The sequence below is a fragment of the Alligator sinensis genome, unplaced genomic scaffold (assembly GCF_000455745.1).
Source record: "Alligator sinensis unplaced genomic scaffold, ASM45574v1 scaffold324_1, whole genome shotgun sequence".
NCBI lineage: Eukaryota > Metazoa > Chordata > Crocodylia > Alligatoridae > Alligator > Alligator sinensis.
Window position 1 is genome coordinate 1209982 of NW_005842188.1, and position 16774 is coordinate 1226755.

The 16774-nt window shown below is 45.1% G+C and overlaps 1 long non-coding RNA gene across 1 annotated transcript in view; it reads left to right on the forward strand.

The window, feature by feature from the left end:
• The first annotated feature begins 825 nt into the window (after window positions 1-825).
• The window catches only part of LOC102386189, a 25997-nt gene continuing 10048 nt past the window's right edge, over window positions 826-16774 (forward strand). The window contains exons 1-2 of the long non-coding RNA XR_003094690.1: window positions 826-902; window positions 2050-2081. This is a non-coding gene — a long non-coding RNA (uncharacterized LOC102386189). The remainder of the gene's footprint in view (window positions 903-2049; window positions 2082-16774) is intronic.

The following is a 16774-nucleotide window of genomic DNA, read 5'->3' on the forward strand; positions in this document are numbered from 1 at the left end:
AACACCTCTGTGTATCTGTTTAGTGTTCTGTGTGATATTTTAATTCAATATTGCCAGAGCTGCAATCAAAATAAATAAAACATTAGCTAAAACCATATTAGAATTACAAAAATATTGTACCTCAAAACCTATTAAAATTGTATATTGGTTTCTAAGCAACCATGGTCTTGTCTTCCCCTTTCTCAGTCACCATCTTTATTGTTTTTCTTGTATCATTTTTCATATCTGGTCTTTATTTAAAATGTCAGTTCAGTTCTTTGGTGCAGCGTTAATTAATTCTACATGTTCTATGAAGTGCCTAACACATTTGAATATTAAATAATGGTGTGAAATAATAGCATTTGTTTTCCATCTGAAATAATCAAAGGCAAAACATTACCTCCCTACTATTTAAAATATAAGCAGTGTAGGTTCATACTAAAGTAACCACCGTTGCTGATTGTCACAAATAAATCCATTGGAAGAACAAGTACATCTCCCAACAGAAGGCCGAACCAAATGAAACCACTCTAGTAGGGGCTAGGAGGAAGAAAGGGGTACACAACTTTGCCACAATTCTGACTAGCCTGTGTCCATGGATGGGGAGAGGGTGGGGTTGTGATACTCAGAGCACCCAGGTGATGAAGATATTTGGTGTATGCCTAAAAGGCACCTATTTCCAGACAGTATCTCAGAGCTAAGTTTGCTAGAGTGAATTGTTATTTAAAATAGCAGTGCTATACATTGTATTCAGTTAACTAGAACAACAATTCAGATTTGGACCTGAGAGCTTAGTGAAGAATCCCAAATAGCCTGTCTGTCCTGTTTCACTTTGCAGGAGATGCATGTGAAGACACCTGTGGTCAGAAGCTCTGCTGATCTGTGTCTTTTGGGTGGAACAAAGCACAGCGGAGGGTGTGCAGGTGGGCTAAGGTGAACTCTGAATAGTATTGCAACCCCGTGCATTCAACAGCCACGAACTTGGCCTCAAAAATCATAATATTGGCTTAAAAATCATGAGAACTTTTTGAAAAAGAGTTAAATGTTGGGTTCTTTTCTTTGCCTTGTCATTTATGAGACTTTAGGAAACACTTGGGCCATGTTTTGAAACTTTACTGAGAAACTGAGTGCCAGAAACTTGTTTTAAAAATAAAATTGAAAATCTGATATACTCACAGAATTGCTAGACTCCAGGAACTTGGACTTTAAGTAAAACATCAAATATATTGCAAAGCTGTGAGAGTTTTTGATAACACTGTATAAATAAACTAGGATGTCTAAGAAGAATCTCTGACAAACTTGTTATTGATACATCACAACAAAAAGGGCTTACATGTGTATTTTAACACTGGAATCTTAAATATCTAAATTGATGATTATGAAAGTGCATTAACTTCCTTCAGGAGAAAGCAAAGTTTTCAAAGGTTTGAAGTGATGTAATGAACTGCTGCACAATCAAGTAGTTTGCCTTCCTCAAAATACTGAATGGCACTAGCTGTGCTAAGTACAATTGAATACAAACTAACGTGGAACTTCTAGACAGATGCTTTGTTGGAGCCACTATTTAAAAAATAAAACTATAAAAGAAGCTTTTCAAAAATAAAAATCCTAACTCTTTAACTATTCCTATCTTCAAAACCATTTTTTTCTGATTCTCCTCAATCCTTGCCCAAAGGACAACACAAAATTCTATTCCTTGTATAAATTATGCATGAAAAAATATCAGGGACAAAATAGCATTTACAGGGTATTAGATAAGGAGGATTGGGGAATGGATAAAACTCTAGCAATGTTGGAAAGCTGGCTACAGGTCTAATTATAGAGTTGCTCCCATGTTTATATTCCATATAGATACTTTTTATATTCCTGCAAGATGCCAGCAATTCTAAGCTGATTTTCAAACCTGTTTCACTGAGTAATTTTATTATAAAAATAACAATATGCATATTTTGAGGTTGAAAAGTTAATGAGAATGTTATTGGTCATGGTTTTCTTTGTCAGATGTTTATATAATATTTTAAAGAATTAAATATGGTGCAGCCTCACTGAACTAATATATTTGTTTTGCAGGTCTGAGTACAGCCGTATGTCCTCTACTAGCAGTGAGTATAATTTTAAGATTTTGTATAAAATCTTACTCTTTCCTTTTTCCGTGGCTACTAAGCTCTATCTAACAATGCTGTGAAGAAAACTAGTCTAATAATGCTGTGAGGAAATAGCCTGACTGTGTATAGAGTTTAGTGGGTCTATCTACGTTGCTCTCTATCACCATCTATCACGAACGTTTTTAAATTGTGAAGAAATGCTAATCAGAGGACAAATTAAAAAAGACAAGTTTTGCTTGTCAGACCACTTGTACAGACCATTTGCACATGTTTTTCAGTTTACTGAAATCATTTCTTCAGCATGTGGTCTGGATTTGCAAAAGCTTTTGGCACTGCTTTAACTCTGCTCCCATTGAAGTCAGTACTAAAATTCCCTAATTTGGACTCTACCTTATATGGCAGTATAAGATAGACTTACCACTGATACACCTACCATGCACTGGCTCACTTGATCTGTGTGTTATCTGGCCAGGTACATAAGGGGCTCTGCTGAGTTGTTTGGTCCATGCAAACAATAGTATAACCAGGGGGTGTGGGACGTAGACCAGGGAAGCAGCTTCAGGTGCCACTTCTGTAGGCAGCACAAAAATAGCTATGATGCAGCTGCCCCTGGAGCAGAGCTTCCGGGCTATCCTCTGCATGCAGACAAATCTCTACGTATTGCTTCTTATTGTTTCTTTCTACCACCAATCTAATATTAGGTCCAGACAAATATATTAAAATATATTGAAATCAATGAGCGTGTGTCTAAATAGAAGCTAGGCATCTTGAATACTTTTGTGGATTTGGTTTTGAGTCCCTGGGGCTTTAACAACCCATGCAGAGCTGGTGCAATCAAAAAAAGAGAGGGATGGAAATGTGTATTCAAAATAAAATCAAAAGTAGAGAAAGTATGGAAGATCATGAGGTGGAACAGACTTCATCACTGTGTGTGTCCCCATAGCACAATGCTTTATGTGTGGAAATGTCCAAGTTAGCATTGCACTACATGGGCATACTGTGTGTGGGTGTTGTCCTAGATTGGTCCTGCATTTCACATCAGAGTGACAGCTTCATTTCAGAGGTGTTTGTAGTGAGATACCTGAGTTCCCAGGGTCTTATAAATGTGCATTTAAACAGACAGGTTGGCCAGTCAGTGTGGGTATGGCCAGCCTGAGTCAGAACCAGGCTTAAAGATATAAATGTTAACAACAGTAAGAAAGTAGGTTAGAGAGAGAGCACAGTTCATAAACATGGTACAGCTAGTCAATTTGAGTGGAGCCTCAGACCAAATGAGTTTGTAATGATTAATATCATTTCAGTAAAGGCCACAGGAATTAGAAATGATTGAGTGCTTATTGTAAACTGATGCCAAGAAAACACACGGGAACAGAATTCTATGAGGCAGTTCTTTGTCTGAGTTTAAAGAAGGGAGAAACTGAACAGAGTATCCTGGCTTTTCCAAATATTTCTTCTGAACAGATTAGATTTCAGGTTAACTAACTGATAAAAGATGAAACACAGTGTCTGGTTTCTTTTTTCCCTGTTTCAGTGATGTGATATGGCATTTTTTTCTGTTTTTTTGCCAACAGGAATTTCAGAGGGTGCTTTTCAATCTTCCAAAATGATGGTTTCATTTCTTTTCAAAAGCATTTTCTCAGTTATTGGAGTTCTGAAGTTCTGTATCTACTGCTCTCTGAACCCCAGAAATGCTTATTCAAGCACAACAGCAAACAATCTCTTCTTGTCAAAGCCAGGGGTGTTTCTCTTGTTTCTGTGCTATGGTGAGCACTACAGAAATTCAGAATGATTTCCACACCTTGCAGACCTAATCATTTTAAAAATCAAATAAGAAAACTGCTAAAATTTCTTCATTCATAGAGATTCTGGGGGGAAACAGTGAATGCTTTTGGTCAGTTCCACATATATTTCAGTTCTCTATTTAATTCCAGAAGTCCTTATGCAGCCAGAAGTAATACTTTTTGTATTTTTTCCCATTTCATAAAAATAATGCAAGCTGAATTGAACCATTAAACAATAAAATAGTCTGTAAGTCTGTATCTTGAACTGATGTGACTGCCTGAAATTTAGCTCTCTCCTGTATATTCATGTGTCAAACTAGCAATACAGGTCTTTCCTCTACACAAATTATTTTAATATAATCCCAGCTTCCTGCTGGCAGGGATCATTTTCTTTGTGATTGGGGTCAAAATTCGATACATCAACTTCTTCCATTTTTATTAAAATAATTTTTGGATTTGATGTCCATATGTGTCCCCTCCTCTGACTCAGTATAGGCCCCAGCTCAGAATGCATACTGCCAGGTGCTGTCACCATACCAGGCCAAAACTCATAATTACTGGTCCTTGTAGTAACAATCATTTGACAAGTAATCTCACAAAATGAGGCTTAAAGCAAAGTATTTCTCATCCAGGAAACTGGGTATTTAATCTATTACTTTGCTTTGTTGTTACTTTGCATATGAATGATATAAACACATTCAGGGTTGGGGGGGGGGTGGTTTCCCTTATAACAGGTTTGTCATGCAGATGGGTGATTTTAGCTACATCCTAGCTACAGTTTCTCACATTAACTGTAGTGGCCTGGATGTTGGGCTAACCATGGCAGTTCAGGATGTGGTGGGGATTACAAAGGTATTTTAGCACCAGCCTTTTATCAGAACTGGAAAGTATTATCATTCCAACTGAGACAGAAGAGTTGAGGAGATGGGACAGGCTTTTTACATACCAATTAAAAAATATAGTGCCTCTTTCTCTCTCTCTCCTGCTTCCAAGACAAATTAAATTGGTTAAATGTTGGCATTTAACTTTGTATTTCATAGCTTTTGTGTGGTCAGTCTGGTCAGACGGTACAGGACTATTAGCCATATTTGGACAGTACAGAATATGAACTCCTGCAGGCTTTCCTTTCTACTCTGTAGGGCCTTTACTCCAATGCATCCCTGATCCTGACTGTGGCTCCTACTTGCTAGCAAACACAACTAAATACATTGTAATATGCTTCTTTTAATTTCCAACTTTAAAAAAATAAAGTTTAGCCCTTGGCTTTACTTAATAGCCACATAAAAATTGTCTGATGCAGATCGTACGCAGATAACATCCTGGGGTAGTAGTGATTGCTATGTCCTCTGTAAAGAGCAAAAACAATGTCCTGATGTTTACACTTACGTATTTGATTTCATCCCAAAGGATTTCACAAATTATGGGCATCCCATAGAGATCCATTGTAAGGAACAGAAGCTGCTCTGAGCACTGAAGCTAGAAACTGCTTGGCTCATAGCAAATCCCACAATGGTGAGAGAAAGGGAAGAGGAGAAAAAATATAGGGGAGAAGTATTAAGGCAAGCCCCTGCTTTTATAAAGTATTCTTTGACTGTATTAATTTCTTTTGGGATAGTGCCTTTATAGCCATATAATTTCTAATATAGAAAGGGCTCCAATCCTAACCAGGACCTTTAGCTTCTACTGTAATCCAAATAATAACGCTAGTAATAATAATAACTCAGAAACCAGGGAACATGTGTCATGTGCCTCATCTGAAAATCCCACTCTAATGAATTGCAATTTCTTCAGCCCACAGAGATTAAGGGCTAACTTGGTTCTGTCCAGATTTTAATTAATGGTTTCAGGAAGTGTTGCTTTTCAAATTTGAGGCTTAGACCAATAAGCCATTTTATCTGGTCAGTTTGCAAATTAAATCCAGCAGGAAAAAGCAGAGGCATAACAGGGCAGCTCCGTTCCCTGGGACAGCATTGGTGTGTGAGGCAGCTTGTATGCCTGTTGGGGACACCATGGCCAGTTATCAGCTGCAGTAGTTGCTAATTTGGCATGTCAGTCTGAAGGTGACTCTTGGGACTACTGCCCCAGTCACCCCGCACCCTCCTCAATTACCGTCCTGGGCAAGAGTTTGCCATTGGGCTTCTGAAGAAAGATTTTGTCGGGTGTGTCCAGTGGACCCACCAAGGTCCTTCATTGTGGTTGCTGCACAACTGCTGTAAAGAAGATTGCAGAAACTTTGTAGGCTGCCCTGACTCTATAACAGCATAAAAGAGCCACTGGGTGTGAGGGAAAGAACCAAAGCAGGGGGTAAAATTGTTAGAGGTATGAATAAACAAATTTGTTCTCCAGCAGATTTTGTACTATAGTTTTATCATATACTGATACAGGTAAAGCACAGAAGTTTACAGAATGCTTCTCTGCACTTTTATAAAATGCAGCAGCAAGTCACTGCAACATTTTCACTGTGGCTGTTGCTACGGAGACAGTGTGCCAATTTGTCCCTTTTACAGAGTGGAGTAAGTAGGCCAGGCAAACCTGTGTAGATGTTACTGTTTTTAAAGAATTGAAGCCCTTAGAGGTCTAGAAATGCAAGTTCTGTATTGAAGAAAAGTGTTGGGCTGTTTGGGGGATTTTTTTAAAGGTTTACATTTATAATTGACTGATTCCCAATGCGGAGGAAAGGGGGGAAAGGGGCCAAGAGGCTTCCCTGGCTGAGCAGAGAAATCCAGAGCAGCCTAAGGGCAAAAAGGGGGGCATATAATCAGTGGAAACAGGGAGAGATTACTCAAGAGGAGTATACCTCCTCAGTTCTCAGTTGTAGGGAGGCAGTTAGAAAGGCCAAAGCTACCATGGAGCTGAGGTTGGCATCCCAAGTTAAGGATAACAAAAAATTGTTTTTCAGATATATAGGGAGTAAAAGAAAGGCCCATGGCGGAATAGGACCGCTACTGAATGGGCAAAAGCAATTGGTGACAGACAGGGGGGACAAGGCTGGACTTCTCAATGAGTTCTTTGCCTCAGTGTTACTAAACAAGGGGCAAGACAAGTCTCACAATGGGATTGTAGAGAGACAACAGCAGGGCACCAGACTACCAAGTGTTGACCCTGAGATATTGCAGAGTCACTTGGAAGAACTGAATGCGTTTAAGTCGTCAGGCCCGGATGATCTCCATCCGAGGGTACTGAAGGCACTGACTGATGTCACTGCACAGCCACTGGCAAGAATATTTGAGCGCTCATGGTGCACAAGCCAGGTCCCGGAGAACTGGAAAAGGGCCAATGTGGTCCCTATTTTCAAGAAGGGGAGGAAGGAGGATCCAGGCAACTATAGGCCAGTCAATCTCACCTCCATCCTTGGCAAAGTCTTTGAAAAGATTATTAAGGCTCATATATGTGAGAGCCCAGCAGGAAAAATTATGCTGAGGGGAAACCAGCATGGGTTCGTAGCAGGTAGATCATGCCTGATTAATCTAGTCTCTTTTTATGATCAGGTTAACAAAACACCTAGACGCAGGAGTAGGGGTTGACATCGTCTACTTAGACTTCAGGAAGGCCTTCAATATGGTATCCCACCCCATACTGGTGAACAAGTTAAGAGGCTGTGACTTGGATGATTACACAGTCCGGTGGGTGGCAAATTGGCTAGAGGGTCGAACCCAGAGAGTGGTGGTGGATGGTTCGGTATCATCCTGGAAGGACGTGAGCAGTGGGGTCCCGCAGGGCTCGGTCCTTGGACTGATATTCTGTACTCTGTCCAAGTTTGTGGATGATACAAAACTGTGGGGAGAAGTGGACACACCGGAGGGCAGGGAACAACTACAAGCAGACCTGGACAGGTTGGACAAATGGGCAGAAAACAATAGAATGCAGTTTAACAAGGAGAAATGCAAAGTGCTGCACCTAAGGAGGAAAAATGTCCAGCATACCTACTGCCTAGGAAATGACCTGCTTGGTAGCATGGAAGCATAAAGGAATCTTGGAGTCCTAGTGGACTCCAAGATGAATATGAGTCGTCAGTGTAGTGAAGTCGTCAGAAAAACTAACTGCACTTTATCATGCATCAGCAGGTGCATGACAAATAGAGCCAAGGAGGTGTTCCTGCCCCTCTATCGGGCACTGGTCAGACCGCAGTTGGAATACTGCGTCCAGTGTTGGGCGCCACACTTCAAGAGGGATGTGGATAACCTGGAGAGGGTCCAGAGAGGGGCCACTCATATGGTTAAGGGCTTGCAGGCCAAGCCCTACGAGGAGAGACTAGGGTACCTGGACCTCTTCAGCCTCCGCAAGAGAAGGGTGAGAGGCGACCTTGTGGCTGCCTATAAATTCATCATGGAGGTGCAGAAGGGAATTAGGGAGGCGCTACTCACCAAGGCACCCCTGGGGGTCACAAGAAATAATGGCCATAAGCTAGCAGAGAGCAGATTTAGACTGGACATTAGGAGGAAGTTCTTCACAGTTAGAGTGGCCAAAATCTGGAATGGGCTCCCAAGGGAGGTGGTGCTCTCCCCTACACTGGGGGTCTTCAAGAGGAGGTTAGATAGGCATCTAGCTGGGGTAATCTGAACCCAGCACTGTTTCCTGCATATGCAGGGGGTCAGACTCGATGATCTATTGAGGTCCCTTCCGACCCTAACATCTATGAATCTATGATTCATTTGTTTATTTTCTCCTTTGAAAGGAGGTGTGCTTGTTCATAGGAAGTTTTCACTCACAAGTCTGCTCTGCATTGAAGTAAAAAGTGCATTAGTATTATTAGTATTGTTGTTGTTTTATTATTATTATTTGTGTTACCAAAATGCCTAGAAGCCATATGGATATTGGGTGGATTTGTGGCAGACTGAAGAGCGTGAGGTCAGAAAGCAATACAGTACTCCTTTTTAACCACATACTGATGTAGTATGAATTCTCTTCAATTTCCCTCAAAGCTCAGGGGCAGTGGGACAAAAAAAAGCTGATAAAGAATGTGAGATGGGCTACACCACAGTGTGGTTCATGCTGTGCTTCTCTGTGAAGTGAAAGGCTTGTCACCCACCTGCTCTGCAGCCTGACAGCTGATTGCTGACCCACATTTTATTTACTAACTGGAAAATGAGGCAGTATTTTTTTTTTGGTCATGTTCTGGCTGTTTCTATTCTTTACTGTAACCTTGATGATAAGAATATAGGCATTTTATTTCTACTTTGCTGAAGCCCAAAAACACAACCCTCAAAGTTTCATCCATGCTCTGATTTCTAAGAAGTCTGGTGTATTTTATCCAGGCAGATTTGCAGTGGTTTGAGTTACTGAGAGCAGCATTTGTCTATATAGTTTTTCTTTAATTAGTTTGTATAGAACTAAACCCAGCAATTGGTTTTCTGTTGTATTGTTCCTTCATTAGGGCAAGTAGTGTGTCCTGCTTAGTTAACTAATTGGAATATTGATTGTCAATAAAGTAGGTAATCTATATTTACTTCTGCCTTTGAGACACACCATTTTAAAGCCGGCAAAGAAGTGATGTCAAGTGAACTACACTGTGGAAATCTTACAACAAAATAGAGTAACAGGACTATAAATCAATTGGAACTCCATTGAAATACCACCAGTTAGGGATAGATCCCAAGTTGCAGGAGTCACTGGAGACAAGGAACTGAATTACCACATATTGGGCTGGATTTATTGCTTGGTATTCCATGTCCTCATCTGTGCTTGGTGTTAATTATTTCACTTGGCTTGAATATATATATAATAGTTTTTGTTTAACTTCTTCCTAAGTGCCTAAGTGACTTATTGGAAGTCAGTGGGATGTGAGGTATTTTTTCAAAAATGCTATCTTTGATCAGGAAAAATGTTCCTTTCATGAAACAATCTTTCTTTAAACACATACTTTAATGTTCTCTTCCTCCAGACCTGTACTCGCAGCCCCTCTGCACTCTAAACCTATAGAGCATCACAAAAGGGGAAAAGAAGGTTTTCTAAACAAATTAAGGCAGGGGTGGGCAATTATTTTGGGCAGAGGGCCGCTCACTGAGTTTTGGCAAGCCATCGAGGGCCGCATGACAGGCAGCCAGGGGCAGATAAGTATTAATTTTCTAAATGTTTTAGGGGCCCTGCGGGCCGGATAGAAGGGCTTGGCAGGCCGCGTGTGGCCCACAGACTGCATTTTGCCCACCCCTGGAAGGCCTGCTAACATTCAGTACTACTGGTCTGACTGCAGATTGACCAAGTTGTTTTTTTTCCAAAATACTTATTGCAACTTGTGCTGACAGATGCAGTGAACTCAAGGTATGGTAAAAACTTTTCTGTCTCTATTTCTCCTGAAAGAGGAGTGGGATCGAAGCAGGGGCAAGACCCCTCCCAAGACCATTCTGGCACATAGTCTGTGTTCCATAAAGGATGTGGTACTGGGTGTACTGCCCTTGTGCCTAAAGGCATTCAAACAGGGGCCCTGAGCCAGAATAACTCCTGATGTGTGTGGCGTTCTGCCTGTTCCTTTCTTTGGTCTATGCCCAGATAGTATGAATCTAACACAGAGGTGATAACTTTTTCCTTGAAATAGGACTTTAAAAACATGCAAAATTTTAAGTGAGAAAAGGTAGGTATAATAAAAGCACAAAAAGATGTACTTCCATAGTCAAGGGAAGCAGGCTGAAGAAATGACTTACTCTTTTCCTGTATTCATTTGTAAGGTTCTAGTATTTCTCCATGTGATAGAGGCAATGCTTCAAAAGTCTTTATATTTTTTAAAAATAATCAGCACTAAGGGATCCTATACACATGCATGGAGCCTGCTCCAATGCACTGGAAATCTAGCACACCAAAACAGAATCGATTAATCGAGTCTGCTGGAGCATGGAAATTGATGCACTCCGGCAGCCTTCCACATCACGTGTATCAGTGTTCCCAGTGGGGTGGCACCTTGAAATAAAACATATTTGATGAGCTTTAGTTCAAAGTACCCTGCCACCATTTTTTTCAATATGGGGATGCACAGGGACACTGATACACATGATGCATGGACGCTTTTAATTAGTGCAGCATGCTAATTAAAATACCTAATGCTGTGTGCCACAGCACATGTAATAATGCCCTAATATCTCAGTGCTCAGCAGCAGCAAAAATCTTTCAGTAATCTGATATATTTTAAAATCTGTAGCTGTATGTATGCATAGATAGATGGACAGATTAATAACATTCAGTTAGGGGTGCATCGGTATATCAGTTGGCTATAAAATCGGTACCAATAAAAGGAGAAATGATATTATTGGCTATTGGCTTTTTTTGGTCATTGCAGCCAGTAATTACAGCTGTGTGCCTGGAACACCCTGGTGAGCATAGTCCTGTCCTCACGCCCTGCCACCAGCCTGTGCCCACAGCAGACTACAGGTCTGGCAAGCAATGGGTGGTCACAGAGTGCTGTACTAAGCAACAAAAGAACTGTTACCAGCTCCTGCTGCTGCTGTGCTGTTGATGTCATGTCAGTGCCATGTGCAGTGGGGGCCTGAGCACCAGGGCTGCCACAGAGATGTTGGGTGCCATGCAAAGGACATTCTGCTCCATCAGGCACCTTTGGAAAAGCAACTTCTCCCCAGCAGCCAAGGGAGCTCAGCTGTGCAGGGCCCACCAGTGCTGAGGCAGCGGCATGCTCTGGGGCTCCAAATGAGCTCAGTGCCACTGTCTGCATGAGGGTCCACCCCACCTGCATGAGGGTCCACCCTACCTGCCTAGGACAGCAGTAGAGGCTGTGGAGAGCAGGTAGGAGCCATGGGTGAGGGGGTGATATACCTGGGAATAAGGCAGTCACCACCTTCCTGATCAAGGGCCAGAACAGACAGAAGGCATGTGTGTGTGTGTGTGTGTGTGTGTGTTATAAAATGCAAAACAACCAAAAAAAGGTTTATTTATGTCAGTAGTTTAAAATGCCTTGCACTATTACTAAATATCAGTTTTAAGATTAGCATTGGCTGATATGGTTAGTTAATCATTGGCTATTGGTATTGGCCAAGAAAATCTTTATCGGTGCACCCCTACAGCCAGTTCTTCAGAAGGGATTGTTTCAGGGAAAGACATTGCAATTCATTCTAGAAATTTGCAGTGGTTTTCTTAGTAGTAGTAATTTTACATTTATATATATCCTTTCATCTGGAAGAATAACAGTTTCATATATCCTGTATATACCACGCTATTGAAAAAGAGGCACTTCCAGGAAGAAGGGTAGCTAACCAGCCAAGAACTTCTTGCATATATCAGTGAACAGAGGGAGAAAAGCTGTCTTGGTGATGTCTCTCAAATGCTTTGAGCCTTTCTGGAGCTAAATCACCATCATCATCATCTTTCTACAAGTATTATGGGAACTTTTAAGTCCAGGCTGAGCAAACAGGATAATCTCATTTTGCTAGTTTTGCTCAAAGACTACAGTGATGTTTTGGACAGGCATAAATTTATGACATTAGATAAAATTATGACATTAGACAAGGAGGCTGACCATGTGTGAGCACATAATAGGACTAAAAAAACAGACTGAGGTGGCTCTGACAAAAGAAGAGCAGCATAGCCCTTTAAACACATAGCTTATTCCTGGAATGATGAATGGTAATTAACCTGAATGAGCCATGATTGTCTTGGAGAAAAAGTTAGATCATTTTATCCAGAATTCTTCACATGTACTTCAAGTGGGACAATGGACTTGTACCCCTGTAGGATCCCAGTATAAAAGGTTTTTTCCCAGGAGAAATGGACATCAGTTTTTACCTGATCCAGTGTAACTATTCCAAGTAGAACATAAGAAATGCCATTTACTGGTCAGGCTGTAGGTCCATCTTGCCCAGTAGCCTGTTGATCAGAGATGATGGGGCAGGTGCTGTCCCAGGCTCTCAGAGCTGCTCAGTGAGGCTGGGGGTGGGGAATATGGTGGAATGGGCTCCTGGCAGCCGACTGATGCTTTGTCACGGGTGCCAGGTCATAATGGGAGCTTAGGCAGGTCACCCCTGCTGGAGTAGACAGCCTGGCTCCAACCAGGGTCCTGGAGCATGAGGATGTCATCTAGCTGCTGCATAAAGGGCATGGACTTGTGGGCAGGTCCCAACCAGTGGTTGTGTTTGGTGATGGTGATCCACTGTGCCCGGAAGCCCTTGACCTTTACATGGCACTGGCATGCTGACTATTCGTGCCTACGCTTCCGCAGGCAGCCTGACAGGTTCTCATAAATGTGTGTGTCGGAGCACCCGCTCCAGACAAACTAGCTGAGGACCTTGGCCTCACCCCAAAGAGCTGCAAGGTCCATGATTTCCTCCTGGTTTCCAGCAGCAATGTTGTCCTTGGCTGCGGGCTGTGCACAGCCACAGGTATCCCTCCAGGCAGCAGTGGAAGTTGCAGGGCATCACAGGCTTTCCTGCCACACCATCGAAGCCCAAAGGTCACATGCCAGGTTCTCAGGTGCTCCTGGGGCAACATGGTGAGCAACAGCAGCAGGACATAGTGGGTCAGGAACCCCTTGCTCCATGCAAATAGCTCCTTGTGGTGCTCCTGGGACACTCAGCAGGGGCACGCTCAGGGCACAGGGCTGGCATGGGCCTGGCCCCAGGGCACCTCTCCAGAGCTCCACATCTTAGTCAGCTGGGAGCCCCTCACCCCCCGAGCCCAGGCACCATAGGCTTGGCAGCAGTGCAGGACACAGGCTAGCTTGCAGGAGAAGACGGCAGAAGGAGTGGATTTGGAGCTCTGACATCAGGCTGGCACAGGCTGGCACAGGCTGCCTGACTCCTGGCAGCACCTCTGCCAGGAGTCAGGCCTGTTGTGGCCTGGGAAGGGGGTGGGGAAGGCAGCCTGCTCCTGGCTCAGCACCCAGCAGCCTACCTACCCCTATGGAGCAAGTGGGGCTGGGGGAGCTCAGCTGGCAGATGCCTGTGCCAGGGCCTTACCCAGGCAACTTACCATGGTCTGTGGGCACCTGTGCATGCATGCCCACCAATCTGAGGCCAAGCAGCACACAGCCCCCTGGTATAGTGCATGTTATCTCAGAAATGTTGCAGCAGCCTCTTTCTCCTGGCTCTGTAGGTCATGCAGCTGCAGGTGAGGGAAAGGCACCAGCTACCAGCCAGGATGAACCTTCAGCGTCACCACCAGCCTCAGCCAGGGCCCTGCATATGCATTGGCTCTGGCAGTGGAGGACCCAGGACCAGACTCAGCTGCTGGACTGGCTGGTCATGGGGGCTGAGGTGCAACTGGTGGACTCATGGGCCTGGTGTGTGGAAGACATTGCACATGAGCAGGACCAGGACACACATGAGTGGGAAAGGGACACATGCAAGGTGGCAAGGGACCATGAGTTCTGGGACAGACTCCTGCCCAGGAGTGGTAGGCTGCCATGGTGGCCAGGGCAGTGGAGGCCAGAGGAGGACTGCCAGGTGCTGGACACCATCCTGGCCCTGGTAGTTGCCTTCATGCCATCCACTTCTCTGCCCCTGGCCACAGAGCTGCCTGTCCCCTCACAGCCACCCACAGACCAGGAGCAGGCCTCCCCCAGTGGGCCCACATTGAGGTGCAGTGGCACCTCCACTAACCAGATGCCCCAGCCCCAGCTCCCACCTCAAAGCCCCTGCCAGCCACCACCCCCCTCCACACACACACATATGGGCTCTGCCTCGCTGCTCACTCCAGCTCCATGTGGCCCTGGAGCAGGACCTGCTTACAATGGGGCCAGCACCACGTGCGAGCCCTGCTGGCCCGGCCTGCTGGCTGCAGGAGGGGGAGCTGGCTATGTCAGCAGATCATGCCCCTTGCCCCACCCCTGAAGCCCCACATCTACCAGCCTCACCATGGCATGTGCACCCGTGGAGATGCAGCCAAAGGTTGGGGTGCTGGATGCATGTCCCCAGGCTCTACCCCCTAGGTGCCCCCACCCCATTTCTCCCCCCAGGAAGGCACACACAGCATGCACTGGACAGGGTCTATTGGAAAGAGGGTGCTTTATTGGTAGTGGGTGGGATGGAAGGTGGAGGGGCTCTGTGGGTCGTGAAGGAGGGGGGATGGGGTCTGTTGTCGGGGAAGAAGGGGGAAAGTACTCTGTTGCTGGGGAGGGATGGGGTAGGGGGGGATCTGTGTTCGTGGAGGGGAATAAAGTGCTTTTCTGAGAACTGTATGCAGTGAGCATGGGGCTGGCATCTGTGGACAGCCATCCAGCTGGCCTACAGGGGGGAGTTCAGGAGCAGGTGGTCAGCCAGTGCCTCTCAAACCCAGTGTCCTGGCCCCCACTGCCATATGAGCAGCTCTCCTGGGGCCTTGGTGGGAGACCCCCATCACCATCGCTGCTGCCACAGCTGGTGCTCCTGGTGCCAGGTGTCCTTTGCCTGCTGAGCCTCCTCCCCCCAGACCTCACAGATGTTATGCAGCACACAGGCTACAATGATGACCTGGGAGATGTTGGCCTCTATGACCTGGATGCGGATGGTGAGGGTGCACCCTTATCCCTCTGGGCAGCCAAAGGCAACCTCAACCAGCTCATGGGCCTGGCCCCAGTTGAAGTGTGCCTGGCTGGGGTCTAGCTGGCCAGCGTAGGGCTGCATGAGCCAGAGGAGGAACGGGTAGGTGGGGTCGGCGGCTGTGCCCAGCTGGAGGTGTGGCACCCCCAGCACGAAGGGCCCACTCTTCATCAGGCTTGGCAGGGCAGAGTTGTGGAACATGCAGGTGTCATGGGTGCTACCCACCCAACCAGCACTTACATTACTGAAGGCACCACAATGGTCAATGACAGCCTGGAACACAATGAAGTGGAAGCCCCGCCAGCTGTAGTACGGGCAGTCGCTGCAGGGTGGGCAGATGACGGGGATGTGGGTCCCACCCAGGGCCCTGATGCACTGGGAGAAGCTCAGGACATGGAACCCTACCACCACCTCCATAGGACCATGCACCCAGAGCATGGAACGCCCCAGCATGTCCTGGATGGTACTGCACACATCTAGGATGGCCTCCCTGGCCGTTGCCTTGCCCACGCCAAAGAGGTGGCCAATGTAGCACAGGCTGGCAGGCATGGCCTGCTTGAGCACGGCAATGGCCAGCCGAGTATCCACGGTTCATAAATTCATAGATGCTAGGGTTGGAAGGGACCTTAATAGATCATCGAGTCTGACCCCCTGCCCTAGGCAGGAAAGAGCACTGGGGTCAGACAACCCTGTCTCAGACGGCCGGAGCTGACTTGAGGAGGATCGCTGATTACTCGGCCGTCAGGTGGGCTGGTGGATGGAGAGGCGGGACACAGTGTATTGGTTGCAAAATAACTTTTACTTTAACTTTATTTACGCCACTGGTGGCTGCGACGCAGGTGGTAAGGTTGCTTACGTAGTTACAGGTAACGAGTTGCTTGCGTAGTTACAGGTAACTGGCAACAAAACGAGCCGGCGAGTTTGTAGACAGAAACAAGCATGCAGGATGAAGGATACGTCAGGAACAGACAGTGACGGGGAGATGTTGGAGGATGGCCAGTCCGCCAGCTTTTCTCTGCCACGTGGCAAAGTTCTCCGTACTTTACCACGTGCTCAGAGCTCTCTGACTTGGGCAGAAGCTGCACGGATTTTTATACATTTAGAGTAGCCAATAAGAGACTGCCAGGTGGGAATAGCTAATGAGGCAGAACGTACCAAATTTGCGGTTATTCAGGGCAGTTCTATTGTGACAGGGGCACTCAACTCATTTGGTTATGACATGCCCCCTTGACCATGTCAGAATAGACAAGGGAATTAGGTTACAAGTAATTTTCGTCTAGGAACTCGTCGTCTTTACAAGGTTCAAGTGGTAAACGGGTATATACATAAGCAGATAGCTTAATGAATCGCTTTTTAACAAACTGTAAAATACAACAACCCATACATACAACAATGGCTATTACGATTAATGGTAAACACAAGGTAATGAGGGGAGTTAGTAAATGCATTAACCAAG